This window comes from Zalophus californianus, chromosome 6 (genome assembly GCF_009762305.2).
Source record: "Zalophus californianus isolate mZalCal1 chromosome 6, mZalCal1.pri.v2, whole genome shotgun sequence".
NCBI lineage: Eukaryota > Metazoa > Chordata > Mammalia > Carnivora > Otariidae > Zalophus > Zalophus californianus.
The window spans coordinates 114,499,427-114,526,471 of record NC_045600.1 but is presented as its reverse complement, the minus strand read 5'-3'; the positions used below and the strand labels follow the sequence as shown (position 1 = coordinate 114,526,471).

The 27,045-nt window shown below is 57.1% G+C and overlaps 1 protein-coding gene across 5 annotated transcripts in view; it reads right to left on the bottom strand.

Moving 5' to 3' along the window:
* LINGO1 (leucine rich repeat and Ig domain containing 1) overlaps positions 1 to 27,045 on the bottom strand; it is a 189,732-nt gene that overhangs the window by 142,235 nt on the left and 20,452 nt on the right. For 4 of the 5 annotated variants that reach the window (XM_027570673.1, XM_027570674.1, XM_027570675.1 and 1 more), the window contains exon 2: positions 25,664 to 25,778. The exons of the other annotated variant lie outside the window; for it this stretch is intronic. The gene's annotated coding sequence lies outside the window, so the exon portion shown is untranslated. The remainder of the gene's footprint in view (positions 1 to 25,663; positions 25,779 to 27,045) is intronic. 5 annotated transcript variants of the gene reach the window in all.

The following is a 27,045-nucleotide window of genomic DNA, read 5'->3' as shown; positions in this document are numbered from 1 at the left end:
TTCTCTGGAAGGTGTTGGAGGGCGGGTTCTGCCAAAGGAAAAGTGTAAACTAAGAAGGGGAAGACGTGGGACCCAGGAAGCAAGAGGTCCCAGCCCCGAGAGCTGAGGAACGGATCCCTGAGCAATGGAGGTGGGCCATCCCCTGTGCCCGCGGCATAACCACCGTCCAAATAAACTGAATGGGAGCAGGTCAGAAGGCTCAGGGAGAGATGCTCCACGATAAAGCTGATAGAGTACTTTATGTGTTTACTTATGTTGAGTACTTCATATTTACCCAACTGGGGGAGAGTGGGCAATTGAACTAGTGATAAGCATGAAAAACAAGAACTAAGCCCCCTTCCCCACCCCAAGAAAAAGACAATTATTAATGCCAGGGAAAACAGCCAATCGAGAGAGGAAAAGTAATCAGAGTATTCTACACGGCTCAGCTGGGGAGCTCAAATGTGGTGGGGGTCGGGGGGAAGGAGGTGGTCAAATGGAGCTAAATCCTCAGCTTCCATTGTAAAAGTCAGTCAGTAATGCCTGAAACTGGAAAACCAAGGAACAGCCATATGTCAGTTACTCAGAATGAGGAAAGTAAACACACAAACAATCCACATAAAGAACTGAAAGCTTGCTCCAGAGAAGTGGCAGATGGTCCACGGAAGGGCAGAGGACTGTAAGCTCTGCCACAAAGCAATGTAACTGTCCTCCTTCCACCTCCGTGGGGCCATGTCTGGCCCTAAACATCCCCCTGCCCTCCCCTCCCCTGTGAGTGTTCATTGTCCTGAGCACCCCCACCCGCCAGCATCCCACCCTCCTGCTCAGCCCCTGCCTCCACCCCTGCCGGGTTTCAACACCTGGGCCCCAAGCCCTTCCTCAGAGGGTCAGACAGGGGGCCTTCCTCTTCCTCCTCCTCTGCTCCCTGCCTGGGGGTCTGCTTCCTGAGGGGGGGGGGGGTCTGTCCAAGCCAGCAGCCTACTGAGTTTTTCTATCTCTCATTTAACAAATAGTTCCTGAGCACCTCCTCTGTCCCAGGCACCGGGGATGGGGCTGGGAACAAGGCAGCTGTGCATGAAGCAAATAAAGCAATAAACACAAACTGAAGGAAGAACCATGAGGGAAGAGAACCAGGTTTGCGGAAGGAGAACGAGGATTTCTTCAGAAACAGTGACCCTGACGGGCTACCTGGGACAGTGACAGGGACATGACGTCAGGGCTTAGAGAAGGGAGGAAGGGAACAGGTGGTAGGGAGGGGGACAGGAGAGTCTGCACCCCAGCCCCGAGCTCTGTTTTGCCTCCCCACTTTGGCTCCCCACCCATCACCCCAGCCAAGTCCAGAGCCAGGCTTGTCAGAGGACAGCAGGAGAGAGAAATCACGGCCCAATCTCTTAACAGAAATTGATGCCCCCCTCACCAGGGTGAACTACAGCCTCGATTCACTCCTCACTCAGGTCAGATGAGGCACTGCTGCCATGAGGGGAGAGCAGGCAGCAGGGTGTGGGTGCAGGTTCCCTCGGTCGGGGAGTCCTCTCTGCCTGCAGCAGCTGGTTACCACAGGTGTCTTCCTGCCCTGTCCTTCCTCCTAAGCTTGGCTTTCACTCAGGTCTCCCCTGCTCAGGATTCTTCCATGGCTCCCACTGCTCTCAGGAACAATCTATGGGTCCTGCCATGTAGTCCTGGCCAGGCCTATGGCCACAGAGCTGAATCAGGGGCTAGTGACCACTTAGCAGCATCCTGGCCCGAACAGAGGAGGCTAGCCGTGGCAGGGCAGAGCCCAGAGAGGGAAGCCTCTACCAGCTGCCACAAAGTCAGCAAAAGCCTCCAGAGGCTCCACGCTGAAGTTGGCCTGGGGATGAGTGGAAATCTGCCAAGAGCTCACAGAGAGGAAGGAAACCCCACCTGGCCTGTTCTCACCTCCAGGACTTTGCTCTTGCTGGGCCACCTGCCTAAGGGGTCCTCATTTCTCCGGCCCCATTAACCTACTCCAAGTCCTCCTGAGGTCACTCTTCAACCAGCCTTCCATGACCTCTCACAGTCTCCCCCATGACTTGGGCCTTTTTCTTTTCTTTTTTTTTTTAAATTTGAGAGACAAGAGATAGCGAGAGAGAGCATGAGCAGGGAGGAGAGGGAGAAGCAGGCTCCCCACTGAGCAGGGTGCCCAACGTGCAGCTCGATCCCAGAACCCTGGGATCGTGACCCAAGCCAAAGTCAGATGCTTAACTGACTGAGCCACCCAGGGGCCCCGACTTGGGCCTTTTTCTTTCCGCCCCCATCACATAGTGGCTACTCTGGGCGATCTGTTGGCCAGCAGAGTGACCAGGGTCAGCAAGGGGGAGAGGAGGGTACATTCCTCCCCCCACCCAGCCATACCCCGATATTGGGCTAAGCAATGTCAAAACCAACTAGGGACAAGGATGGAGGCAGGAGGATTACTGTGCTGACAGGTAAGGGAAGGGCGCCAGCTCCTCAGCACCCCCACTGGTGGACAGCACCCATACCTGACAGCAGTCATCTGCTCACTCACCTTGGGCCCCGTCACCCCAGCCCACACCAGGATCAGAGACAGCACAGGGAGGAGGGGCGGGGGGGGTCTGAAAGACCACCATCAGCGGCGGTCTGCTGCAGGCTTCACAGCACCCCATGTAAGACCTTCTTTTCCCTACAGGCTTGCTCTGTGCTAGATGTGCCACACACATGCACTTAATTCTGAGACACTGCTCGGCCCCATTTTCCACATGGAAAAACTGAGGCCTAGAGAGGTTTGGGGAATTGCCCATAGTCACACTGTGGGAAGAGGTGGGGCTGGGATCTGGGCTCCAATATGCCAGCCTAGAGAGCTTGGTTCTCAGGGGCTGCCTGAGATGTAGGTCCTCAGGATTCGGGGTGTGGGGATGTGGGGGGGATGGACATACGTTCTGGGGCCTGAATCCTAGGAAGCAAATATAACCCTTGGTGCTTTCAGCTGGAGTGGAAGACTCCATGGCACCTCTTCCCAGGCTCACCCCAGACAGGTAGGCCCCGAAACCAATGCCTTCCTCCCAGGGAGAAAACCTACTAAGTGCTGGATATTGGATGAATCATCATGACTGCCCAGAGGATCCAATCATTGCTGCACTCACAGATGGGGAAACTGAGGCTCTGGGGGGCTAAGGGACTCCGTCAGATAATACACTAGGAAAGAGAGACTCAGACCCAAGCCTGACTCCACACCCAGGGGCCCTTCCCTGGGAAGGACTCAACCTCCTCTCCCCTCGGCAGGCAGACCCCCAACTTGGACTGACTAGGGCTTAGCCAGTCAGAGTCAGGGACCCAGGAGGCCGGCCCTCCCGGCCTGGCCCAGAGGGAGCACCTAGATACCCACCACCTTCTATCCCTGCCCAGAACAGTCAGAAGGATGGGCCCCAAAGGAGTGGACTGGCCCCCATCCTCAGGCCCCGGAAGTGAGGACCGCAACCCTTCCCTGCGCTCAAGTCACCCAGAAAGCTGAACCCTACCCCCTCCCCCGACATAACACCTCTTTGCCCACAAGGACCTGGGTGGGTGAGACAGGTCAGAGAGGACACCCAGAGGGGCACTGACAGCACCACAGCCCGAGGGGAGGAGCAAGCCCCCTTCTAGAGTTGGGGCTGAGCCAGGGGCTCAGAGGGTTCCTTCCAAACTCCTTGATGTTTGAGGACCCTGGACCTCCAAAGGTCTGTGATGCTAAAATCTCAAGCCTCTGGAAATTTCATATCCGCTACCAACATCACACAGCATCCTATTTACACCCTCCAGCACCCCAGCAGGAGGCGGGTTTTAACCCAATTTTCTCCTAGGGAACAGAGATCTGCCCAAGGCCCCAGGGATGACAGGCCAGCCAGGGTCTCACTCATGCCCAGACCGGGGCTGCTGTGCGCTGAGCTCCCAGCCCGCGTGTCCTCATGTTTTACAGTGCCCCAGGTAGGGGAGGGGAGGGAGGGGCAGGGGTCCTTTGATTCCTTTGACCCAGAAAATCCAGGGTCTGAGAGCCATTATTTCAAAGTCCTAGGATTCTCCACAGAGAGTTCTCACAGGGTAGGAAAAAAGCCCCCACCCTGGCCCTGCCTCCCAAGACCTTCTCTAAGCTCTACAGACAAGAGCTCCTAGTTGCTCACCAAGACCCCCGAGGAGGAGCAAGTGAGGCTTGACCTCTGGGTCTGGAAAGCTGGGCCAAGAGCCTGGGGTGGGGCCCAAGAGGTACAGGGCACTGGACTGACTCCAGGAGCTACTGCCAGCCCATGGCCTACTTGTGAACACGGTGTGACTGGGCCCATTCCACAGATGCAGTAACTCAGGAAGGAAGAATCCAGACCTCACTCCACATCCTGGGTACAAGGCACCTGCTCTCATCCCAGCTCTGGCCCTGAGACGCTGTGGGGAACTGGGCAGGCCACCCACCTCTTTGACCTTGAGTTTCTCTCTGTTCAGTGTGCACGGGGTCATGCCCCTCCAGCTGGGCTTTCGGGTCTGGTGTTACAATCCTCAGACTGGCCACCCTCCCACTCAGAGGCACAGACAGATGGGGTGCCCACCTCCACTATGAACCCCACCTCCAAACGCCTTTCAAGCAGCATCCTCCATGTGGAAAGAGGAACCCTGAGGCCCTCCTTGGGGTCGGTGTGACCACAGATGCTTTGGGGCCAGGAGACTGCCGGCCTTCCCTAACCTGTGCTCCCTGTCCCCACCCCTGGGAGTGACCTGGCTGGACTCCCACATGCCCTGGGTCAGGCAGGAAGACAGACGACTAAGAGGTCAGAGCTTGGTGTCAGCCCAGATTCGAATGTCACACACCAACCCCTAAAATTCTGAAGCAGTGTAGGGCAAGTCTTTGACCTTCCCTAGACCTAGTTCTCCTCTTCCATAAATGGAGGCCATAAGCACTCCCCTAAAAGGAAGGAACCTGTGTGAGCAGGCAAAACATGAGACCCAGGAGGGGACCTCTGCCCAGGCCTCCTTGCGCAGTCGGCCTGCCCCCCCAACCCCCATCCCGGTCCTCCCAGCCTGACACCTCGGCTTCTGCTTTCTTTCCTTTTTTTTTTTAAAGATTGTATTTATTTATTCGACAGAGAGAGACACAGTGAGAGAGGGAACACAAGCAGGGGGAGAGGGAGAGGGAGAAGCAGGCTTCCCGCAGAGCAGGGAGCCCGATGCAGGGCTTGATCCCAGGACCCTGGGACCATGACCTGAGCCGAAGGCCGACGCTTAACGACTGAGCCACCCAGGCGCCCCTTGGCTTCTGCTTTTGATGCCCCAAATCCACAGACGTGGGGCAGGGGATGGGGGGAAAGGGGATCTAGAGTTTAAAGTAAAGTGGAACTTGCCTCTCATTAAAATGAAGTTTGTCACCCCTATCATAAATTGTCCCTCTCAGCTGCAGAAAAAAGTCCATTAACACTTTTTTTCCTGCTCCAAATGAGGTGAGAGTGGGTAGGTTTGAAAATCCCTGTGGGCAGTAAAAAAGCCAGAAAAGCCCTCTCCCCTACCACCTCCAGCTGCCCTCCCAGAAGCCAAAAAATCATTGTAATTATCTGTCTGGGAGCAGGCTTGGGGAGAGTGCCTTAGCATGGTTCGTTAAGGCGCTAATTAGCAGGAACCAGCTTGGCCATGGGAGTTGGGGGGCCCCGGGAGCGGGCTTCGGTCTCTCCCTCCCCTCCTACCATTCCCCAGCCTTCTACAACTCAGCCTCACCTGGTTCTCGAGCATTTGTTCACAGGGCCCAGGTCCCAGTGGTGGCCCTCTCCCTTGAGGCCTCGGTCTCCACATCTGAGCTATGGAGGCCAGCCTACGTGACTCCTGGGCCCCACGGAGCCGTGGATACTCTGTTCCTGGGAGGCTTTGGCACAGACAGAAGAGAGCACAGACGAAGCAGGCTGATGGGGGCCGGGGGTTGCCTGGAGCTCCAAGTACTTTCAATTCTGATATTATAACAACGATGACCAATATTTAATGAGCACCTACTGTGTGCAGGGCTTAACCCAATGAACTCATTCCATCTTGGCACCAGAGCCCCTCGAGGCTGTCCCTCCCAAGGTTCTTAACAGATAAGGAGGCTAGTCTCGGCCAAGTTAGTGGTAGCTAAGGGGTGAAATCTGCACAAAGGCAGCCAGATTGAGCCCCACTCCCACCCACCCACCCTGGAAGCCCAGGCACCCCAGCCCCTGACTCTAGCTCCACACAGGAAGGAACAATGATTCCCCCGCTCTCAGCACCTTCCAATACAAGGGGCCCTATGAGACAGGAACTATCATGATACAGTAATACACAGGGACAAAGGTACTCACTAGGAGTCACACAGCCCAAGAGAATGAGGAGTTTAAGAATAGGGCTCTTGACCCCACTTCACAGCCCTGGGACCTCACTTGGGGCCAGCCAGTCCCCCTCCTGAGGCCCTGCCCAGAGCAGAGCTCCTCAATGTCTTCACCCTAAGAACCTGCCCAAGAAGCAGCTACTCTCCCTGTGCTTAGAATCCCACCTCCAGCCCCCCATCTGGTGTACTCGGGAGCCAAGCCCCACCCCATGCCACCTGCCCCTCCCTTAAATCTTGAGAGCACCATTCAGGCTCCTTCCAGCCCTCATAAGCAATATCCTCCTCAATCCCATAAACCCATGGCTCCCTCCAAAGGGGTCACCAAGTCATGAGTTCTGGGTGGGCCCATAACCCCTCCTGAGCTCTGACCACTGAGCAGCAGCTACACGACCCCAAATGGGGAGCCCACCCCAACCTGCTGCCCTCCTCAGCAGCTCCCAAGGCAAGAGGCTCACACTCTGATCCCTGCCCAGCCAGACCCTCTGGAGGGCTGTAGGCCAGCCTGGGCCCTCTCTGGGAAGAAAAGGGAAGGGGGGCTAGAGGCCATGGTGGGATCGTCTGGGATGGTGAGAATGTGCAGAGAGGGTGCCTTGATTTTCCAGAAAGTTCTCTTGGCTCCTCAAGTGAGCAGGAGAGCATGGGCCCTCACTCCCATGAAACACGGGGCGGGTGCTGGCTGCCCTCGCCATGCCTGACCGGGCTTCTCCCCTGCCTGCTGCCTACTCGGGCCCCAGCCAAGCCCTCCAGCCCCCTGCCCGCCTCACTCAGGGCCCACTGCCCCTCAAGCACCTTCTAGGGTTTTGTTTTTGAGTTTTTTTATTTTAATTACCAGAGGGGAGTGAGTAGGTGGATGGGTGAAAAAGGTGAACGGGATTAAGGGTACATTTATCATGATGAGCACGGAGGAATGTACAGAAGGGTTGAATCGCTATATTGAACAGCTGACACTAATATAACAGTGTATGCTAAGCCCCTTCCAGTTTAGATTCCACTCACACACACCTGGATGCCAGAGGTCACGTGGCTCCAGCCCCCAACACTCAGTGCACACACATGCACACAAACACTCACAAACACAATCCCGGTGCCTGCCCCCGAGCAGAGCATGAGTGCCCACCACACACACGGCCCACACCCCCCCCCCCCCAGCTCAGGCCAGTCATGTCAGTAATGAGAGCAGCATGGCAGTAGGTCAGGGAGCAGACTGCTCCTCGGCGGCAGCAGATGAAAAGAAGCTTGCTAACCCCAGGCGGAGCCCTGATCCCGCTCGCAGAGATCATCCATCCGCACTCCTGGAGTTCTGGCCTCACCCTTCACTTGGCTCCAATGGTCTATAGAGCGAAGTGGCCAAGAGGGTCCGCAGTCAGTGCCCAGTATCAGGCCCTAAGGTTCCCCCACAGCAGCTCCCAGCCCAGAGGCCCAGTGCTCCCTGTTCCTGCCCCAGAGAGGCCAAGGGCCCCAGCTAAAGTCACACAGCAAGTCGGGCCACACTGGCACTGGAACACAGACCATAAGCCACCCGTCCATCTGCAACTCTAACTGGAATCCCCTCCCTGGACCTGGGGCTCAGGCGTGATGCATACAGTGGGTGGAGCAGAGCCACAGGCCCGATGCTCAGGTCATGGGCCTGCTTATCGCCTAGAACTCAGGATGGCAGGGACTCGGGCCCAAACCTGCCCCTCTCTCCATTTCCTCCTCGGGAATTTCCTCCCCAATCTCCTTGGCCCTGCCCATTAAGCTCCTGCTTGCATACTTCTGATGACAGCAAGCTAACCACCACCCAAAGCAGGCTGTCCATCTGTAACTCTAATCAGAATCCCCCTCCCTGGACTGGGCCCTGCTCTGGGGCAGCTGGTCCCCATTGCAGACCAGGCTTTGGGGGCAGGGTTCTGGCCCCTCAGAGATTTCTGGACAGCAAGTGCTGCCCCCGAGCCTGTCATTTCCATCTCACAGGTCCCAGTCCCTCCTTGCCTTCCCCTTCCTGTAAGTGTCCCTGTGGGCCCAGGTGGGCTCCAGGCTGGACCACTGACTGGCTGGGTAGCTGAAGGCTAGCTCCTCCTGCTTTCTGAAATGAGACAACTTGGCTAAAGCCCTGGCCCCAGAGGCTCTGGCCATGTGGCCCGACCACACTCAGCCGTGCAGAGTGGCACATTCCAGGTATGTCTGAGCCTTTCTAGTCATCAACTCCTTCACACTGGATTCACTGCTCCTTGTGATACAGCCTCCCCCAGCCTGGATCAGGGCTCTCCAGCACTCCAACTGATGTATGTGCCTCTCTAGGCCTAGAACAATATTTTGCGGGTGGGTCCCACGTGCCCATCACAAGAGAGTTAGGGAAGGCCTGTAACTCTGATAATGTCTCCCTGACAGCTTGGCTTCTCTCTGAGGTTGGCCTTGGGCCAGAGGCCAGCAGCTGGAGGATCTCCCCCAGACCTTGACCAGCAGCAGGCACCCCACTGTCCCCCTCCAGATACCCGGTTCCAAGCCCCCATCCCTCCCTCAGCATCCCCACCATGCCTTCATTGTAGCCGACTGTCCCCGAGCCCCAGGCCTGGTGAGTTACAGCCCATCATCCCTCCCAATGTCCCCGCCACTGCCACTATGGGCCCATATTACCGCGTGCACATCTGTCAGCCTGTGGCCGCCACCGCCACCACCGTTTCCAGGGAGACAGACTCCGTTTATGACATTATCAGAAAGTCCGGCCCCTCCCTCCCCCTCCCTCCCCCTCCCAACCCCTCCTACCGCCTCCCTTGATGAGGACAGAGATTTGGGCTGTAAATATCACCACATGTCTTCCCTGCAGATTCTAATGGGGCCTGAATGCATTGCTGCCGCTGAGGCCGCTGAACTGCACATGCAGCCGCAGCAAGTTAATGCATCCATGAAGGCTTCACTGTGGCTGCCCCGGGCCCTCCCCCACCCCCCCCCACCCCCAACACACCCAGGGCCACTGTAGAGTCCCCGGCCATGCACCGCCCCCTGCTGCCCAACAAGCCCTAAGAGAGAATCTGCTCCCAGTAGAGGCGGGCTGGGGGATGGGCACTTGCCCAGAGCTTTGATGGGAAAGAGAGAAGGGAGCTGACCCTGGCTGAGTCCCCAGCTTGGGGGCCCCAACATTACAGGCCCCTTCTGTATCAGCCACCAAGCCCTTCTCCCAACAGCCCTGCAGGCAGCCAGCATGAAGAAGAAAAAACAGAGCGTCTAAGGTCACACAGCTGGTCTGTGAGGGAGCAGGGATTTGAACCCAAAACCACAGACTGTAACGCTCCTTGCCACAGTCCTGGCTTCCCCAAGGCCTGAGGGTGTTCTAAGCGTTTTTATGTGTTTCTGTGTACCAATGTAAGCCTCACAGTGGGCCCAGAGGCCAGCACCACTAATACACCCAATTTCCAGACAGGACACTTCAGGCACAGCCAAGGCCACCCAGCTTGCAGGTGGGGAAGCCAGGATTCAAAGCCGGGCAGGCTGGTCTCAGAGCCCAGCTTGTAAGGGTTCTGCTCCAAGCAGCCTTCTAGCCTGGCCAGGTGAGGCATGCCCACCACCCTGGGGAGACTCGGGCTCTTCCTCAGAGCCCTCCCTGCAGATACGTTCCCCCCGCCACCACCACCACTGAGATAACATTAGAGGCGAGAAACCCAGGTCTGGACATACTGCAAGCATTCCCACCCCGCATTCCTCCCCCACCCCCCCAGGCCCCCAGGATTCAGTCAGCACCAGTGCAGGGCGGGCAGGCTGTTGGCAGAAGCATTGGGACCACCAACATCGCTACCCTCACGCAAGTTGGATCCCACTCGTGTGGGCATTCTGACCCCACAGCCTGCAGGCAGGCATGCACCCCTCTCTTCCTGGGCCAGAACACAGGGGGCACTCCTCTCCCGCTCTCTCCAGGCCACTTACAACCACACCGGCTTCCTAGGGCTGCTGTAACAATCACCACAGGCCAGGTGATTTACAATGCAGGGACTTTTCCTCCCACAGTTCTGGAGGCCGCCACTCCGAAACTGGTTTTGATGGGTCCAGATCACCATGTCAGCAGGGCTGGTCCCCTCTGGAGGCACCAGAGGAGAATCCGATCCTTGCTTCTTCCAGTATCCTGACTGTCAGGACTCCTTGGCTTGTGGCAGCATCACGCCAATTTCGGCCTCGGTGGTCCCATGGCCTTCTCTGTAGTTAGTCTCCTTCTGCCTCCCCTTCTAAGTACACGAGTGATTGCGGACCATCCAGGACTATCTTCCCATCTCAAGATCCTTAACTTTATCACATCTGCAGAGACTTCCATATGAGGTAACTTGCACAGGTTTGGGGGATTAGGACACGGACATGTTTGGGAGGCATAATTTAGCCTACCACAGTCACCAACTACCTACTTGACACCCCTCCTGGACAACTTAGAGGTGCCCTGCCCTGCCATGATCACAGCTGAGTGCCTCATTTTACACCAAGCCCCTCCTGCTGGCTTCCCATTTCAGGATTTCAGGTAGTGGAATCCCCAGTTACCCAGCCCCAAAACCATGGGGTCAGCACCTAGTTCCCTCTTTCTCTCACCCCCACAGCTGACCCACCACCAGCAAGTCTTGTTAGGTTTACCTTCAAAATCTATCCAGAATCTGAGCACCTCTTACCACCCCCACAGCCACCACCGTGCTGCAAGCCCCCAGCCCTCCCTCCCGATTACTGCCACAGCCTCCTCCTTGGGTACCTGCCTCCCACAGTGGCCTCAACACACCAGCCAGAGGGACCCTGAAAACCGAAGTCACAGATGTCGCTCCGTCAAAACCCCGCAGTGACTCCCATGTCACTCAGAGCTAACACCAGAGTCCTTACGAAGGCTCTGCAAGTTCTGACCCCATTTGCTTTCCAGTATCGATTCCCACCCCTCTCTCCCCTTCCCCTTTCTCCTGCCACTACAGCCTCCTCCCTGCTCTGCACACAGGCCAGGCAGTCTCCCACCTGGGGGTCCTTGCTCCCTCAGCCTTGAACGCTCTCCCCAGGTAGCCACGTGGCTCCCTTGCCTCCTCCAGGTCTTCACCTAAAAGTCCCCTTCTCAGTGGAGCACCCTCACCCCTCACATTTCTTTCCCCGTTTCCCTGTTGGTCTTCTACTTGACTTCATCACCAACACAATACATACATTGCTTGTGCCCCTTGTTGAATGTAAGCTCCATGATGACAAGCTTCCCAGGTCTAGTCTCCCAGGACTACTAGGTACTCAAATATTCATCCCTTCATTCACTCCATAGATAATGACGGGTCAGGCACTGAGGAGGCACCGGGACCCTGCGGTAAACCAGACACAGCCCCTGACAAGGCCCATCCAGGGTGTTAAGCACAGTGGCAGGGAAGCCCAGAGTGTCATGGGAGGTCAGAGTAGGGAGGGACCAACTCAGCCCAGGGGATTGGGGAAGGGCTGTGCTTGGGAGGGCTCTGCAGGATAAGTAGGAGTTTACTGACTGGATGAGAAGAGAGTTTATACCTGGCAAGAGAAGAGCAGGTACAGAGACAGGAAACAAAATAGTAAGACCTATTTGGGGACAAGGGAGAGGACAGGAAAGGAGGGTCCACAAGGGTGGAGCAGGGGCCAGGGTCAAAGGGCCTAGGAGAGCAGGCCAGAGGGTTTGAACTTTTCCCTGGGAGCAATGGTAGGCCACTGAAGCCAAGGATGCGGCAGGTGAGGATGTCTGGAGACTCCCCTACCTCAGACGACCAACAGGCAGCCTAGAGGTGGGGAGAGGCTGGGGTTCAGTACCACCCACCATGTGCCAGGGGAAGGAGTTGGAAATTCCCCCAAACTGTGGCCCCAGCCAGGAAGCAGCTCAAGCACCGTGTCATTATGGAGCCCCCCGGCATGCCGAGGACTGCGCTCCAAGGGAGGAGACCTTGGGGGACATCAAAGCCAACGATGTGCAACAAATGGCAGACCGTGCCACTTTACCGTAGCCAGGGGCCAAGAGAGCAGGGATGGCCCCCTGTGGACTGAATTGTGTCCCCCAAAGTTTATATGCTGAATGGCTAACCCCCCAGTAGGACTATATTTGGAGTAAGGAAATAATCAAAGTTAAATGAGGTCATAAGCATCAAGTCCTAATATGATAGGATTAGCATCCTTATAAAGACGAGACAGCAGAAATATCCCTTCATCCCTGTCTTTCTCTGTCATGTGAGCACATAAGAAGGCAGCCACCTGCAAGCCAATAAGAGGGCTCACCAGAACCTAACCATGCTGGCGCCCTCATCTCAGACCTCCAGCCTCCAGAGCTGCAAGGAAATTACCATCTGTTGTTTAAGCCACCCAGTCTATGGTACTTAGTTGTAGCAGCCAAGCAGGCTAAGACAGGGGCGAAGTCGAGGGCAACTTCCTGGAGGAGACGAGATTTGGGGCTGTCCTATGGCTCAGAGACAGGCCAGATTCTGGCCAGCTGGAACTGTGGCCACACACTGGACCCCAGCCAAAGCTTAGCCTTCACCAGACCTGAAAAGCCTCAGCAGTTCCTTTGGAGTTTAATTCCTCTGCGGGGGAACACAGAGACAGGTGTGGGGCTGAGGGAACTCTGCGTCTTCCACACAGCCCGACCCTCAGAGACAGGGGTAGCAGGTTGGAATTCTATGGCTCCTGAGCCCAGGATCCCAGCTTCCCTTGCCGCCCCCATGAAAGGTAACTCGGTCTGGCCCAAGCCAGCCGGGGGTCAGCATGCAGGGATCGCCCCCAACCCCACACTCTCACCCCTAAGGGGGCTACCTGCAAATGGAGACCAGCGCTGGGCTCTGAGTGATAGAAATGATTAGGATATGCAGAGAGAAGGTCTATAAATAAATATACATTTTTATAAGACACATTTAATTAAAGTGGCTTGAAATTAATTTGCTTTAAGAAAACGAGAAGTACCCTAGAGAATTGCAGAAGCAGGGCAAGAGTCCCCGAATCTAAAGGCACCGCTGAAGGGCGTGGGAATAGGGTGCGGGAGGGGGGCATGCCATTCCCTGAACACAGGTGGTGTCCTCAGAAGGAGGTGGTTCACATTTACACAGCATACTCTACACCACAGGTGTGTTCACTGGGGATGGCAGGTGTGTTCAGACCCACTTTCCAGGGAGAAACTAAAGCCCAGAAAGCGCAACGGTGTGCCCAAAGTGGCACAGCATGCCTGTGGCAGGGCTTGGGAGGAAGCTGCTGGTCCTTCTGCCAGCCCTGGGCATTTCATTCACGTTCAGCACACCCAAAGTCCCTCAGCCTCTGTGCCCCTGGCCTGAGCTGCTTCCCCCCGACCCCCGCCCTGCGGGCCTGCCCCGTTCCTCCGGTCAGCAGGGTGGGGCCTCTTCCTCCATGGCAGTCTGGCTCCTCTGAGGCCCTGCACGGGGAAGGTGGAGGGAAACAGACTGGGGGTTGGGGACAGGAGGCAGAAAAGGAAAGGACCCGAAATCAACAAGCATTCCAGAATTTTAAGCAGTTTTTGGAGGAAAATGAGGAGCAGGTTCAGCTGTAGCAATTTGCTCCAGGGGAAAATTATGTTCCCATGCTCTATTATACAGAACAGAAGGAACATTTGGTGGGTTGAATACTTGTTAATTTATTTCTCTGTTTGTTAATGGGCCCGACACACGCGCATGCTCGTGGGCGCGCACGTGCATGTACGCACACACACCAGGCATCAGCAGGAGATGGTGTTGGGCTCCCCGAGGTTTCCTGCCACCCTTCTATCAAGTATCATGTCTACAGGAAGGCCCTGGGTGGGCTGAGGTGAGCCTCTCGATTCCCTCATCTGAAAAATGGACTTGGCAATGAGATGACACAACGTATTAGAGCAAAGCCTTTGACCTTGGAAGAAGCGTGACGAGACGTGAGAAGCTCTTTTGAGAGCATCTACAGACATGCAGAAGGTTCCAATACTGGCCGAGGGAGTGATGCTCCACTGAGGGGTTCCTTGGCACCTCACACGGAACAAGTCCAAATACAGATAAGTCATCACGCTCCCACCTGGCCCAGATTCCCATCTCCGAAAATGGTGGCCACCACCAAGCCTGTCACTCAGGCCAAACGGACTGTCCCCGACCCTGTCTCTCAGCCTTCCCACCCCAGGACCAACTCCACATCTCCCCCTCCCATCCATCTCTCACCATCCACCAGCCACCACCCCCCACCATGACCCACGGCTCTCCTCCAGACCTGGCACCAGCCTCCCCAGCGGGCTCCCTGCTCTCCCTGCCACCGACTCTAATCCATTCTCTCCCCAGGGTGGCCAGATTTGAAAAGCACAGATCATATCCTGTCACTCTCCTGCTTAGCGCTCTCCAGAGCTTCCCACTGCACTCTGAATAAAACCTGCTCCTCTGTGGGGGCTCTGAGTACCCCCTCACCATTCCCCCCCCACTCCTCCCTCCCTCCCTCCCTCATTCCCCGACCGCCAGCCATTCTGTCTTCCTCCTGGTTTTTAAACACACCGGCTCCTTCCCACCACTCGGCCCTTGCCTAACTGTTCAGTCCCACCTGGAATGCCATTTCCTCTCAGACGTGAGGTCTCGGCTTCAGTGCCACCTCTCCAGAGAGGCCTGCCTGGATGCCTCCTGCTCTAAAGCCATGCAGCCGACACCAGCCACTCCCCATCTCATGGTCCTGGCTGCTCCCCTCCCAATTTCACATTATTTGTGGCCTGGCTCACCGTCACTCCCACAGGAACAGAAACCACCCGAGCGCAGACGCAGCGTGTGTACCCTTCTAGGTGCTGCTTCCCCAGGCAGGACTAGAGCAGCACCCGGCATTTAGGAGGGGTTTCATCAATGCTTGGGAAGGGAATGAGGGAGTGAGTAAGTGAATGAATGAATGAATGAATGGACAGTCGGCTCTAAGCCAGAGCGGCTGGTGAGAAGGGGCCAGGGCGCTCTGTGCCCAGCCTCTTCAGCTGAGGAGAGGGAGCCGGGGGAGGCGAGCTCTGCGGAGCGGCACCCGTGATCCGGGCCCCTTCCTCTAAACAACTTGACGAAGCAGTTACAGGGACGGCAAGAGCAGGTGTGCATCCTGACCCAACCAGTCCTCGAGACTCACCTGACCTCTCTGAGCCTGTGCCCTCAGCTGCCTAACAGGCTAATACAGGACCCGCCTCCTCGGACGGCAGCGTGGGGGAACGAGATTGTGCTCTCAGAAATGGGAGGCGAGGGTGACGATAAGAAGAGCCCTCTCTCTCACAGGTGAGGAAGCTGGGAAAGACTGCAGGAGTGGTCTGGGTGCCAGGGCCCCAGTGCAGGCTTGCCTGCCTCAGACCGGGGCGCTCTGGTCTCTGTGCGGCCCGCACCCCGGCTGGGAGTGGGAAACGGAACCCGGGAGGTCTTTCTCCATCGCCCGCACCTTAGAGGTGGTGTTCCAGTGCGTGAAATGGCTTAGCGTCCCTTCCCCAGGTTCGGCACAAAGTGAGGAGGCCTGGAGAGCAGGCCCGGGGAGGACAGCCCTGCCCCCACTCCTTCCCGTGCCTGAGGCAAGGGAGCTGGGGAGCCAGCACCTGCCCAAGCTGACAGGTAAACTGAGACAGGTCTGTTTGGGGACTCCCAGAGTGAGCCGTGTCGGAGGAACAGGCCAGCCTGAGTCCCTGGAGGTGCGGGAAGCCCAGAGTAAGAGCAGGACCACCTAAGGAGGAGGAGGAGCTACTATTTAGCAAGCACCGCCCCTCCCACCTGGCCAAGGGCACAGAGCAGGGGGAGCAACAGCACTCCAAAGGCCCTGGGGTAGGTGCCCTAAGGACAGATTTGGGGCCCACTCAGTCCCACTCAACTGGCTTATGGGGATGGAAGGTCCTCACTGAAAGTCCAGAGGCCTAGAGGCAAGGCTGCCCTAGCAGAGACTCTGCCCCGGGCCAGCTAATGAGGGATCACGGCTGCCAGTGGCCAAGGTGCCTTCCGCTTGCAGCCGGTGCACATTAAGAATTGCGAGCAAACAATTTGTTACAATCTCCATCGCACGCTTTTCCCCCGGGCCGGGCGCCCTCCCATACATCCTGGATTAATCCCGGAAGTCACTCCATTCATTTAGGACATGCCTGAGTGTGCCTCCTCTTTTATTAGGGAAATTTTTCATTGTTTTGAAGCACTCATAGGTTTTAATTTGGGGCTGAGATTTTAAAGCCTCCCTCAGAAGAGACCGGAGTAGGCCTGTGGCTGGAAGACTCCCTCTATCCACAGACCTGGTGGGGCCCAGCAGGGGTCACCGGACTCCATGGAGGATAGGAGCACACTCATGTCCTCTCCAAGGAGCCAGGGACTGCAGATCCCAGGGCTGTGTGACACTGGGACATGCCCTCAACTCTGAGCCTCCCCAAGAGAGACAAAACCAGGGTGTCCCTTTAACCAAGCTCACCCAGGAAAGTCTATCATCACCTCTAAAAACCACAGCATGGGGCCACTGAAAAGGCACAAAGTTTGGAGCTCAGATTTGAAATGTGAACCAGGGCGGGTGAGTCACTAGCTTCTCTGAGCCTAGTTTCCATGGGCCCTAGGATGAGGCTAAGTGTCAGCCCCCCGCGCTGGGCTGTTGTGTAAGCCCAAGTTCAGAGCAAGTCTGACTCAGCCTGGCACATAGTGGGTGCTCAATAAGGGGGAGTCTCCCAGCCCTCCCATCCTGCCAGAGACCCCTCCCACTTCTCCAGCTCTTAGTCTCTTGGCCTTGAGAAGCCAAACCACCTGGTTCCTTAACCTTGGCCCCACACTGCCCTCAGGCTGACCCCCACCTCCCTTTGTCAGAGCTTCCCCACAGGCCCCTCCTACAGCTGCCACCAGCCCCCTCCCAGGCTCGCATCAGGCCTCCATACCTCCTACCTGAGGCCCTGCAGCCCGGGGAGCCCTGCCTGTGCATGGACCCTACACTGACTCCCCACGGCTCCCCACAGCCCCATGCCAAGCTCTGTGCTGGGATCTAGGCTGCATGTTTGCTGTCCCCCTATGTCAGGAGACAGCTATCCCATTCCCAACTCCCCTACCCCCCCCCCCCGGGGCTCCAGGACTGGGACCTCTCTGAGCTTTGACCTATATGCCCTCTCCTTCCCCACCCTCCCACTGCCTGCTCTCAGGAGCTCACAACCTACCCTGTGCTTGCTCCTCCTGCTTGGTCTTTGCTCACACTATCCCCAACCAGGTGTGCCTCTCTATACTCCTGCTTCCCAAATCCTCCTGAACATTAAGGTCTGGCCTCCTCCATGAAGCCCTTCCTGACTTCTTCAGCTCCTGTCTCCCTTTCCCGGGGCTCACAGCCTATCTCCTCAGGCACTCTAACTACTCGTTACTACCTAAAAGCAGGGACCATGTCACCTACTCACTTTGTGACCACCAAGTCCAGGCAAAGCCCACTGGGTCCTCAGGAAGAATGGGCTCATTAAATGATTCAGGGGGAAGGGCACAGAGGATTCCTACAGATGGAGTACACACCCCTGTGAGAAAGATATCGTTCTGCCTATTATGCAGCGGTTAAGAGAAGTGAAGCACCTGCCCAAGCAGCGGGGCTGCGATGTGAACACAAGGTCCACAAATCCACACTCCACGTATGTGGCCCACCAGCCCTCCACTTCACACACACTATCCTTGGTGACCCTCACCGCCTAGGCTCCACTGTTTCGGTGCCACCCAGGAGGAAACGGAGGTCCAGAGAGGCCTGTTACTTGCTCAAGAACACACAGGCAGCCTGGTCAGCGCACCCGACCGGGACAACCCACATGAGGTCTCCCCGGTGACCCACCCTCTCCCTGGCTGCTGGACAACCCCTCCCTGTCCCCAACCAGTACATCATGCTCTCCCAATCACTGGCCCAGCCCCAGGGCTCCAGGGAGCGCCTACATGGTCGGCTGACCTTTCCAAGGGGCCCAGCTCTCACGGTGCTGGGTATGTACCCAGACAGCCTCGCTGCAGTGGCTCCCAGAAAGTAGGACATGCTGGGGGAGGGGGTGGCAGGTGTGGGCTGAAAGCGCTCCCACCACCCTCCACACCACCTGGACGGCAGAGCCATCCGTGGCAGGCCTCCTCAACTCCTGGGGGTAGACCGACTGGGGCTCGGGGTAAAGGCCCGGCCTGCCCACTGAGGGGAGGGCTTTGGCCAATGTCCCCTCCAGCTCCTTTCGGCTCAGTGACCTGGAAGGCCTCGGGGGTCATGGGACGACAAGCTCCTTTTGGCAAGAACTCCTCTCCGTGTCAAGGGGTCACCTCACTTGACTGAGCCTCTGCTTCCTCATCTGTAAGTAGGGTTCAGGCAGTTGCTGCCTCAAACATCCGAGGCGCTCAGGGAAGCGAGGCTGCCTGACTCCGGCAGGATCTGAGGATGCTCCCCTCCCGGGACACCCCGCAGATACTCAGCCCCCCCCCCACGGCAGATCTGGGCTCCCAGGAAGCCAGCTGGGGAGAGTCGGGTGGAGGGTGGAGGGTGGAGGTGCCAGGCCGAAAGGCAGGTGGACACATCCACCAAACAGCGACAGAGCCACACCCAGGATGTCACCAGGAGAGCCTGGCTCGAGGTAGCAGATGTGGCAGGGGCAGCAGGGAACCTGCAGTCTCAGAAGCCAAGAGGACACTGCCCCCCATCTGGCTGCCCCTGAGCACGAGGTCCAGGCCACATCCACCGTTCCAGACAGCCAGACGCCCACCCCAGCCTCCTCCCAGCTCCATTGGGCTTGATGGCAAGAGCACAGGGTCTGCTGAGGAAGACAGGGGGTGCTGGCAGAGGGCCCTGGTGCATACAGCTCAGCCTGGGGCCAGAGGGGGCTTAAGGGCTGAGCAGATTCGAGTGGAGACAGCTCCCTGTCTCTGCCCTCCCTACGCCAACCCCCACCCCCACTGCTGAGCAGAAAGGAGCTACAGCTTCACCCCAGCCCACCCCACAGAGCCACTGTTCCCAAGGCTGGGGTGTCTTCAGCATCCCCCCCGCTTCTCGGTTGCAGCTCAGGCTCCACCCCGCCTCTCCAAACCCAGCTCAAGTCCTTTTCTTACTCAGAAGAGCCTCTTGATTGAAAAGGCCTCCAAGGCATCTCACAAATAAGAATCCTTTAATTGGGAAGTTGTTCACTTCTCAAAGAGGAATTTTAATTTGGCTTCCCCACCATCTTCTCTCGCCGAAACCTGTGGACTAAACACAAAGGCTAACAAAGGCCCAGCACCTCAGCACCCTTTCCACGACCGCAGAGCACCCCAGAGGCAGAGGCAGGGGTGGCAGCGGCCGCCCCACCCACCCACACAGACCCCCAGGCCCCCCCCACCCATGACTGTCAGAAGGCCTTGAACCTCTCCTTTTGGGTCCACCTGCCCCACATCCCTCTCAGCACCCCCATGCAGAGCATAGAGTTAGCTGGATGACAGGGCATCCACACAGGGCAGGGACCCCGTCTGCTGAGTTCCCAGAGCCCAACGCTCTCTGCATAACCCCTCATAAGCCCCTTCTACTACCCTCGATCACGCTGTCTTGTAGCTGATGACTTAGAATGACGTTTACTGAGTATTTACTACATGCCAGACCCTGCTCTAAGCTCTTATGTGCACCAAACTACTTAATCCACACAGGGTGAGTGCTGTTATTATTCCCAATTTGCCGATGAAAACACTAAGGCCCAGAAAGCTTAAGTAAACAGCCTGAATTCATGCCTTTAGCAGGAGGCAAAGCTTGAACTGGATCCCAGTCCAGCTGACTCCAGAGGGGGCATAACCTTCACCCACCTGCCCCATCCACGGCCTGTGAGCTCCTCGAGGGCCAGGATCGTGACCCTCTCATCTCTGTGTCCCTGGGACAGCACAGGGCCTAGCAAAGAGCCGCATGTAATAAAACATCTACAGAGTCAACAAATGAAATGAACAAATGAAAATGAACAAAAGCAAAGCACCTTCCTATTTATTCTCTCCTTCGAGCCTCACCAGAGGCTGGTGACAAAAACAGGCAGGTAGACTGAGACCCCCCCGGGGAAAGCAGCCGCCCACCCAGCCAGGGGGTGCAGAGGCCGGGGACTTCCTCCCACCTCCAACTGTGTGCATCTGCCTTCCACCCAGAGTGTACAGGTACTGGTTCCCCGTTAACACCCCGAGCTGAAGCAAACCTCCTCCGAGGAGCCCTGGTCCCAGTCCTCATATAGGAATCTCCCCTCTCTATCCCCAATGGCTTGGAGCAGCCTTGACACTCCCCTTGCATACCCCATGGCATGAGATGCTCACCACCACCAAGGCGGCCTGATCCACTGCGGTCATTGCCGTGGAAATCCCAGGCTACTCGCACACTGTTATGAATTGAAATGTGTCCCGCCCCCCGCAAAATGGAGATGTTGAACTTCTAAACCCCAGGGCCTCAGAATGTGAGCTTATCTGGAAACTGGGTCATTGCAGGTGTAATTAATTAATTATGGTGAGCTCATAGCGGAGTAGGGTGGACCTCTAATCTCATATGGCTTTGTGCCCTTAAAAGAAAGGGAGATTTGGACAAGACGCACACAGAAGGAAGACGATATGGCCAGACACGAGAAAGACGGTCATCTATAAGCCACCGACAGGCCCTTTCCTCACAGCCCCGTCGACACGGGGCTTCCTGACTTCCAGCCTCCGGAGCTGGGAGCCAACACATTTCTGTGTAAGCTCCCCACGTCTGGGGCCTTGTACACCAGACCCAGCAAACTGCGACACCCACACACCCAGCTTTTCATGCTGACTCAGGTCTGCGGCAGCTGAGTCCCTCTACACACACCCCACCTTCTCTACCCCTGGCTCGTTCCCATCAGCCCCGGCACAGCGCTCGGCACACAGCAGGCCCCCGGTGAGCGCCTGTGAGAACGGACGGGATCCCAGCATCCACCTTCCACTCGGCTGAGATAAGGAGGAGAGGAGGAATGGGCCCAGGTCTCGAACACCCTCAGGCCGGCTAAGTCAGCAGAGACGCACAGAGGGCCAGGCGTGTGGCTGCGACCACGGTCTGAACATAGGGGGAGCTGCTCCAGGCAGGCGGACGTGGCCGGAGGTGAGTCCTCCATCAAGCCACAGACATCACCCAAGTCCCCATGCTTTGCCAAGCCCCCTCACTGCCCCCCACCCTCCGTGAGTAGGAAAGGAGAGCTTCCAGGTGCCAAAAGCAGCCCCCGCCCCATGTGGAGCCTAGACCCACCCACAGAGGCTTCAGGGAGGCGCGTTCATTTCAGCCAGCACAAGGTGGAGCTGTGTCCACAGCAGAGCTGCCGCCGGGGCCTGGGCTGGCCTGGAGAGAGCGAGGTCCCCACCCTGGCCAGAGTGCAAGGAAAGGTCAGAGGCCACGCTCCCAGGAACACCAGCCCTCCCGCAGCGTGAGTCTGGGTTGGGCCAGCACAGCCCAACCCGGCCGATCATCAGAAGTGACTGTGGAGCTCGTTAGCCATCCAGATTCCTGGGTTCCCCTGGTGACTCTGGATCAGAAGGTCCTGATGGGCCCCTGATGCAAAGCCAGGCTCCAGGGGTTGAGCTCCAGGGGTTGAGCACGATTCCATTTGGGAAGAGCTTTGATAATGGAGCAGGGGGCGGGGGCAGCACTCAGGCAGGGGACTGATGCAGGAGAGGGTGAGCAGGGCAAAGATAAAGACCAGGTGAGGGTGATGACAGCAAAATGACAGGGTAGCGCCCTAGATAAAAGGTACCAACAGCCATTCAAAGGGGCCAAAGTGGGCAGGAGAGTGGGGGAGACGTTCTGGAAGGGGTGGGATTTGGCTGGTGGGGAGAAAGGCTCTCGGGATGGAAGTAATGGAAGGTGAGATGGAGCCTGCGCGGGGTGGAGGACAAAGAGTCCCTTGTGGGAAAGAAGGCTAGGAAGGGCAGCCTTGAACCAAATCACAACAGGCCCTGAATACCCAGAAGGAGGAGTCTGGAGCTCAACCTCAGACAGCAAGGAACCCCGGGGTGGGGGGGGTGCTGTTGAGGAGGAGCATGGCATGAAGGCAGGCCTGTAGTAGTGACCACCAGGAGGGCTCAGGGGGGCCTGGGCTGCTCCAGACTCCCCGGCTGAGGCTCCCCTGCGGGGACAGTGTGAGAAGCTTGGGCTCAGTATCCGCACCCCACTCCCTGCCCACAGCAGCCCTGAAGAATGTTACAAAATGACAGTGCCAACCGTGAGGCCATTTGGGAGGAGCAGCTGGGAGGGGAGCTGGCGGCAGTCCCTCTGGGCTGGTCATTCCAGAGAGCTCATCGCAAGGCTAGAGTAACAGGCACCCCCCCAGGCAGGGAGACCCCATGGGCTGGATCACCCAGGTTCAAGACCTGGTCCAGCCTCAGAAGCTTTAAAACACCGCGTGCCAGATGCCCCCGACTCCCTCCCTCACACACCCAGCCCCAGCCTCTGCCTCAGCTGCAGCCTCACAGACCCACGGCCTGCGCAGCCATGTGGATGCTGACTTCTCAAGTGCAGAGATGCACAGAGGGCTGCGACCATGGTCTGAACATAGTGGGAGCTGCCTCCAAGCAGGACTCTTCATTGCCCTTGCTCAGCTCCCGGTTGCTTAGCTCAGTCAAAGCCTGCAACACCCACCTTGTTCTCGGGCTCTGATCTCCCCTCGCCTGCAGCCCACCCTCAGCCTGCCGCAAGCAGCCAAGTCTCCCCACCTAGGCCTGGCCTGCCATCTCTCTCTGGACGGATGCTGGGGCCTCCTAACCACCAACCAGCCTCTGCTCTTGCCCCTCCCCCCCACAGCCCTTTCCCTATGAGGCAGTGAGTGGTAGCCTCTGAGCCACAAATCACCTCCATCCATCCTAACTCAAGGCGCTGCACGGCCCTATTTCTCAGCCCCTCTTCCCCACCGGCTGCTCCCAGCTCAGGGCCTGTCCACTCCCCTCAGGTCTCTGCTCAAAGGGCACCTCACCTGAGATGCCTTTTCCTGACCACCCTGCAGAGAATGGCTTCCCCTGCTCGTCCACTTCCTTTTCCTACCTTATTTTTCTCCATGGCACTTATTACTCCCTAACCTTATACAATGAATTTACTTAATCTGGGTTTTTTTCTGTCTAGTCTGGAGTACTGGGGATGAGCCCGGAGCTCAGAGAAGCCTCCTGAAAGTGACATCACATGCCCAGCCTTCCTCCCTGGCTCTTCGGGATCAGGGGCCACCTTCCACTTCCCAGCGAGGGGATGAAGGAAGGCTTCTCTGATTCAGGAGTCAGTAAATGTTCAGAGCTTGTGTGTGCATCCTTCCTGCAAGGCAGAGAGCCAAGCGGGGCTTGCCAGAGATCGAGGGGCTTGATTTAAATGCCCCTGAGCCCACCAGTGAGCGAGAAGTCAAGGGCTACAGCACCTGGGACCCTCAGCCCTGCCTGTCCTTCCCCCACCCTGCCATCCTGCCCCCTCCCTTCCAACCACAGGAGCACCAGAGGAGTGGGCAGTGGGGAGGGCACGGGAGGCGGGAGGCAGCAAGGCAAACCCTCCAGAGCTTTGCTGGGTCAGGTCTCAGCCCCCCGGCACCCCTCAGAAACTCCCCGGGACCAGCCTTGCGCCCTCCTAGGCACGGCACTCTTCAAACCCTCCAACAAAGTCCCTGCCGCTACATCCTCCCCTCCCCCAAACCGTCAAAACCCTGCATAGGTCTTCCTGCTGGAGCAAGCACTATTCATAATGACACACGGCTGGAAACAATCAAAATACGTAAAGGAGAATTGTTACACATGCTACAGCACACACAGGCTGGAACATTACGCTGCCATTAAAAATCACATTACAGAAGAGTATTTCATGATGGGAAAATGATCTTGGTATAGTATGAAGAACAAAAGGCAGGTTAGAACACAGTAAGTACAGTCTGATCCCAATTATGTCATAAATACATATTTGGTAAAAGACTGACAGGCAAAACACTCAAATGCTCATGTTTTCTATAGAGAATGCATGCTGTTGTTACTTTTTTTTTAAATAATGAGAAAAATAGAACATTTTCAAAGAATCCGTTAGCCTTCATGGCTCAGCCCAGACATCCCCTCCTCCAAGCCCCACAGCCCCGCTGAGGGAGCAGCTTGCACCCCACATTAGTTCCCCAGTCTGTCTCTGCCCGCTGAGCTTCCTGCTGCCTGAGGCTGTCCCCCTGGGCAGCGGGGAGGATGCTTGTGGCCCCTGATGAGGCTGGGAGCAGGGCCCGGCCTCCCTGCCTCCCTGATGCCCCTGCCCACAGCCCTCCCATCGCCCTTGGTGGCCTTGCAAATAACCCTGACCACATCCTCTCCCCATCTCCCAGCAGCAATTACAGGTTAAACCAGAGGGGCTAATTAGCTGCTCAATCCACCCAGAACTGACTGATTGGCAGGAATATTTCAATAGAGATAACTGGACTTCAAAGCGAGGCCTAGAGTCCGGAAGGAAATCCAACCGTCAGCTCCCTGCCACACCCCACTAGCTTCCTGGGCGGGAAGCCAGCACTGGCTGAGCCTCGGCCACACCATCACTGTCACCTAATCCTTCAGGAGAAGGGGTTCAAGGCCCACTGCTCTGCTGAGCCTCTGGGTCTTCTTCCTCTGAAAATGGGCATAACATTGCAGTCCAGCCTGCTGCCCCCAGCCTTCCCCTAGCATTCCTTCTAGTTAGCAAAGCCCCTCTGCAGCCTTCTCATGGGTCCCAGAAGCCTGTAAAAAACAGCGGATTGGCCCAGATAAAGGGTAGAAGTCACTTGTCCAAGGTCAAAGCAAGCCAGGAGTCAAGTCAGGCAGCACCCCAGGTCCCCTTCCTTTCCCATCTACCACTTCTTCAGGACTTGCCTCACATGGGACACAGTGGGAGGGCCCGTCACCTCCCACATTCTGAATATCCCATTCCTCGTGATACAGTCCAGGCCATCCACTCTGCTCACACAGAGCCAAGGTCACCTGGCTGCCAGTACTTGTCACATGCACACACCTGGGACTGAGCCTCCTCCTGCCCTGAAGGCGTCCAGATCTGTGTGCTGACTCTGGCTGGGAACTCTGGTAAACTCCACACGCTGGGGTCTGTGCTAGTGTCTCTTGACGGTTTCTTGGGCCCTGACAGTCTCAATCCACACATTTCCTCTCCCTCCTGAAGTCATGCATATACCTGGCCAACAATGTGACCGAACCAAGGACAGATCCCTCCGGCTCACCATCGGTGCCCTCCCACACCACACGGGAACCCGTTAGCCGGCGCATCCATGAAACCATGTCACTCCAAACATCCCAGGCTGGGGATCTGGCTCTCAGAGCCCTGCCTTCGCAAGGGCCAGCAGAAGGTGGCACTGCCACACCAACCGCCCAGACTGGGCTTCCCGTGGGGCATAAGAGAGGGGGGAACCCACAAAAAGACTGCTCTTCCATGGCCTCCCTACAGCCTCTCCCTTGGGGACCCCACACCTGCCTCCATGGCCCCTGCCGCCCCCACTCTGCCCTGCGGAACACGGTGGCCTCTTACCTCAGGTCAGGCAGGCGTTGGGGAAAGGCAAGTGGGTTGGGGTCAGCCTGGGTGTGACTCAGTCGCCCTGTTTGCCTGTAGGCACCGGAGCCTCAGGGCCTGTGGGCACAGGAGGCTGTGGGAGAAAGAGGAGATGAGCTGTCAGCCAGGGCCAGGCCACAGGGGGAAATTCCAGGGAGCGGGGGCAGGGAGGGGGTAGATTATGCACACAACACACAAGTGGGTCTGATCGCACCTGGCTGGGCGATAAACATACATCACACACACACACATACACACACACACACTCTCTCCCTCTTGTTGACACATACACGCATGTGCTCTCACTCATTGGCATGCTCCCACTCGCTTATACACACATATGGTCTCACACAAATACATACATACACTTACTACACTTACTGACACATTGACACATCACTCACACACTGGCATTTACACACATGCACTCTCACACACACACACACACACTCACGTGCCACCAGCTGCAGCAGGTGGGGCCCTGGGAATGGTGGGGTTTCTGGCCCCAAGTTGGGGGTGGGGCTCTGCATATGCTTCCCCACCCACTGGCTCTGTAATCTTGGGACAATCAAATCTCTGAACCTCACTTCCCTTGTCCATAAAATGGGGATACGGGTGCTCCTGCCTGGTCCACTGGGAAGATAAACAGAGAGAAGGGGCACCCGGCCTGGTGCTCAGTGGTATCCAGCCAGCACCTGGCCCAGGAGGCAGGCCTGGGGGCTGGCCCTAGAGAGGAGTACAGGCAGAGCACCAGGGGGCCTCTCCTGCAGCCTGAGCCTCGGCCTCCTGGTTCCCAAGGACCCACCCACCCATCCTTTCCTTTTCCACCTCTCCTGATTTATTCCTTCACCAAATATTCTCCAAGGGCAACTTCCATGAGTGGGGAAGGGTACTAGGGGGCTCAGTCTCCTTGGCAAGGCCTCGGGCTGGAAGTCCAAGGAGGCAGCACTCGTGCATGCCAGCTGTGTAGCCTGGGCTGAGCTCCCTCCTGAGCCCTGGTTTTCTCCACCTCTCGGATGAAGCCCCAAATCCCTTCCTGAGCTGTTGCCAAGAGGTGCCCAGCTGATCGGCGCTCCTCAAAGTGTGTGCAGGCACAAGGGGAGTCTAGGTGGTACGCAGACAGATGCTTTTATTTTCATAGGTATGTGTTTATTCTTCCGTGTATCAAAAATAACAGTGTGAGCAGCACACCATAGCCGTGACATCACGGATGTGTGGCTTAGGGAGCACTGTGAGAGAGGGGGGAACCCACACCTTCAAATGTGAGTCAACATGAAGACGAGGATTCAGAAAACAAGAGCACAAGTGGCCTCCAGCGGTGGCTCAAGCCCACGACAAAGGGAGGGAGAGGCAGAGAGCTG